Source organism: Monodelphis domestica, chromosome 4, assembly GCF_027887165.1.
Source record: "Monodelphis domestica isolate mMonDom1 chromosome 4, mMonDom1.pri, whole genome shotgun sequence".
In the NCBI taxonomy this organism is placed as follows: Eukaryota; Metazoa; Chordata; class Mammalia; order Didelphimorphia; family Didelphidae; genus Monodelphis; species Monodelphis domestica.
In genome coordinates, this window is record NC_077230.1 from 290,675,889 (window position 1) to 290,680,601 (window position 4,713).

The window sequence follows — 4,713 nt, forward strand, 5'->3', positions numbered from 1 at the left end:
TAGATATTTGAAACACGTGCAGAATCGCCTGGCACCCGAATCAATTTTTGCTAATAGACTGAGCTGATTTCTGACCTCATGATTATATTAGAGCATCTTTATTTTGGTCTTGGATACTTCTGGCTGGCTTACAGAATACACCACCTTCTCTTTCCCTGCCTTTGCATGTACAGGCCTATATGAGTCTATTCTTCAGCATAGCTCAGTTGAGTAAATATTTTTTGTCTTTAAAGGAAATTCTCCTCTCTCCTTATTTTGATATATACTTAAGTAACCCAACAAAAAAACCTGGTTTTTTGATAGTAAATGATCTTTATGAAATGTTATTTGAGACAGAAAGTAAACATTTAGGAAAAGAATAAAGCTTTCAAACATCTTTATTTTTCAAACCTCCTGGGAAGGGCAATGGAAACAGTAAGAAGGAAAAATTTGGATTCTCCTTGAGGAAAGAGAGGGTTGAGAAGGGCCATCATCTTGTCCTCTTGGCTCACATTGGGTCAGCAGGGCAGCTTCAATTAAGCACCTGATTCATGCGTGAAATATCTCAATTATTCTTTGTCAAGCACATCATTCTGTCCACTTCCATACAGACTCATCTTAACAGTTGATGACTCTCCAGCAATAGTTAATTAATATAGCTTCTTCCAAATAACACTTGTCTAGGCTTTCTCACATTCTTCTTCCCAGGAATCCATTTCCCCTTAAGGTCACTGGCAAAGGTCTAAGAACTTGTGGAATGTAGAGTATACGTGTCCAGCCAGAAGATAATTATCCTTCCCAAAAGGCTGATGTGTGATGCCCCTGTTGGGTCAAGATGGTTGTGGAAGTATTATAATACTATGTGTTGGCTATAAAATATCAATAAAAAAAGAACTAAAGGTTAGTTTATCCTGGTTATTATAAGCAACCATATAAAGAATGCTTAGGTAAGAAGAATATGATAGACTTCACTCATTCACATTAAAAAATTTATTAGATTAATTTTTAAGGAATGAGTTATTAGCAGAAAAGAGAGGTGGAAAGAAAGTGTAATAAGGATTTCCAGTAATGGATGAAATGGGCAATAATGCCTTAGGCTACATTTTTAGGTTGGAAATCATCTCATGTGCATCATAATGATAAAAGTTAGAAATCCTGTTTAATCAATGTTTTAATACTAACAAATGATGTACTGCCTATGGTAATGTTCATTTATCTCGTCTGATTTTTTCATTAGACAGAAAAAGGAATAAACTTCTAATAAAGGTTGTGACTTCCCTTTTGTTGTGAAATGACTTGGCTCCAGCCTCCAGGATATAAGTAAACTAAGGTTTAATTGACCTGGAAACTTGATGCCTCCTCCATTCCAGCTGTTCTTATGCTGTGATGAAATTAGAGTTGATTCTTTGTTCCCTGCCCCTCATTGCTCGTGAGGCAATTCAGAAAATGCCCTCATTTTAGTGGTCCAGATCATCTCATTGCCTTGTCTCCCTGGTGATGGGGAAATTTTTACATTGGACTGTATCTCCAGCCACACATCTGAGCCATAAGCCCATCTGTGAAGCTAGAGGCAATGGGGGCCAACAAGTTACGCTGTCCTGCCCCCCTGACTACCATTCCTGGATGACAGTATCATGTTCTTTGGAAACAACTTCCTCCCCTATAAAGATGCATTTGTCTTGATGTACAACTGGGTAGTAATCCAAATGAGATAAGAAGGTATATTTAATCTAGCTTTGGAAAGGGCAGAAGCAAATTTAAATTTTATACTTATGTTTACATGTAAATATGCTTAAACATATCTAACTTTATATTTTCTTACATTCCTACAATGTTGGCTTGGAATTGGATCTTTTGTGATTCTCCCACAACTACAACAAAAGAAGCTTCCTTTAAAGTGTGTGTGTGTGTGTGTGTGTGTGTGTGTGTGTGTGTGTTTTCTGTCACCTCCTGTGGGAATTTAAAGTCACAAAATGTTACAGCTAAGAAAAAAAAACTATAGGTTTGTGCTGCTCCCTTCCCCTTTCCACGGCTCCTGAGGACATTTCTCTCATTACCCGTCCCTCTGCCCAGCAACTCAATGGGAGCGCTTCCTCCCTCCCTTGTCTGGGCTAAGGAGCCGGAGGTTTGCAGTCTGGGCACTTGGTCTCTAAAAGGCTCGCCATCACTGATCTAGGTTTTATGGTTCAACAATCTTATTTTTACAGAGAGGAGATTGAGACTGAATGTTTTGTCCACAGAATAAGAATTCCTTCAGTTCAGTCTTCATCAGGACTTGAGACAGTTAAACTCATTCCGGTTCCCTTCTGAAAAGACAGCTAAAGTCTGTTCTTTCAAAATGCTCCTCCATCCACCCTCAAAGATGGCAGTTATCTCTACAAGCTCTTTGCCAATGGTTTCAAGTCAGTCTTATGACTGACTTTCTGCCTTAAGTGTTCAACTGTCCAAGTCTCTTCAGGAAAGAAGTTGTTAGCCCTCTCTTGGGGTCTCCCTGGGACGCCTTCAAGGGTGACAGTTAACTATCAGTGTGAAGTTTTGCTGTGTTTTCTTGGGGGGCACATTAACAACAGGCAAAGTCTTACTGCTAAACAGGCTAATTTGGAATTACATGTGCATCATGATCTGTGCCAGAATTGTTTCTTTTAAAACTCAAATTGATAGAATTTTCTGGAGGGAATATCATCTGATCATGATAATATAGAGACTAGCAAAGAGCCAAGTGGTAGGAGCAGACTTCTGATCTTTTAAAAATCCTTAATATTAAATTTATTCAAAGTAAACAAGTTTGGTATTTGAAATATTTGGATAATAACCAATATTCACATATTGAAGATTTTCAAGGTTCTTTACATAAATCATCATGTTCAATACTCAAAATAACTCTGGTAAGGAATTAGAACTTGGCAGTGTTAACGTCCCCATTTTATAGATGTGAAATTGAGGTTGAGAGAGTGACTTTGTTCAAGGTCACCAAGCTAAGGTCAGAGGCAAGACTAAAACCAAGTTTATTTTTGTCTTCAAGGGTAGGTCATTAACAGAATTGTTGACAAGTTACATAAAGATTTGAATTTGAGTATGTCTGCCTCTATCCATCTTGTAGTAAAGATGTCATAAGCAGTAAATAAAAAAGGATAAAAGGAGAAACTCTAGTCCAATCTACACACTGATCAAATGTAATCTCAAAATAATGAAAATTAGCTATATCCACGTATTTATAAAATAACAATTTAATTCAGACCATCTCTGTGGTTCTGGTATGTTGGATTGGGCAAGTTGAAACTATACTGGTGGCTAAAATGAGTGTTTGGGGGGATGTATTCTTTGAAGCAGAGACAGCTGGGGATACAGTGGAGAAAGCACTGGACTTGGAATGAGGAAGATCTGTGTTCAAATCCAGCCTCAAATACATACTAGCCATGTGACCCTGGGCAAGTCACTTAACTCTGTACCTCTGTTTCATCATCTATAAAATGGGAATCATAATAGCACCTACTTCTCAGAGTTGTGAGGATTAAATGAGATGATATTCGTAAAAGCACTTCACAGGATGCATGGCACAGGGGTTGCCTATTCCCCTCCCTTTCCTGTGATGAAGTAGATACAGCACTGGACCTGGAGTCAGGATGGCCCGGGTTCCCATCTCACCTCAGACCCTTACTAGGTGTCTAACTTAAAGCCTCTGAGCCTTAGTTTCCTTCTCTGTAAAATGAGCAAAATCATAGCATTTTCCTCATAGGCTTCATGCAAAGATCAAATGAGAGAACAGGTCACATGCTTTGCAAACCTCAGCGCTCTACGTCCGCTATTATTAGTCACCAGCTCTTTTCATGATAACAATTTAGATCATTTTGATTAATATTGATTAGATACCTCCAGCATTTAAGACCCCGTGCTATGTTATGAAATGATAAATGACACGTCGCCTCAAGGAACTTAAAATCTCTGTGCTGCATGGGGATAAAACGCCCAGAGAAAAGCCTCCCTCAGGAGAGCGACCCTCTGTGCTTGTTGGCTCTTTGGTGGAATACTTCCTTCAGCGTGAGTTTTGGTGAGATTCTTGGTGGTCTTAGCCTCGTGTGCACTGAAGGTTCTCCATGGATTCTTCAGCACCTCCTGGCTCTTTGGATTTCGGCTTCCTAATTAGGACTTTGGATTCTGGTGAGATTTGCTTTGGGATTTGAATTTTCTGTCTGGAGATATTAGGATTAAATTTAGGGTACTTGTAGCTAGGCAGTACTTTCTGTCTCTTTATATTTTTCCACTTTCACTCTTTCCACCTCTTTGTAAATAAAGCTTCTAAAGTCATTTTTACTTAAATTGCGGACAATATTACTTTAGAATTCTCATATTTAGCATAAAACCTAAATTTAAATTGTTATAACCTGAACTTCTGCAATAATCTTGTTTGAATCTCTCCTGCCTCCAATCAGTTTATCCACCAAAAGTCAAATTTAACACAGATCTGACCATATTATTTCCCTATTGAAAAATCTTCAGACTATTGCTGCTAGGACAAAATGCAATACCGAGTAACAGTACTGGTGGGGAATGAGAGGATCTTGCAGTTAAAGCTCAGGAGGGACTTTCTTGTCATTTAATCCAACCCCTTCATTTTCTAGGTAATGGGGAACTGGGGAGTTCAAGTGGCCTGTCCAATTTTTTCTTTCTATAATCAAATCTAGACCATTAGATATAATAGTAGGGATCCCTTTTAATAGAAGTACAATGAATGGA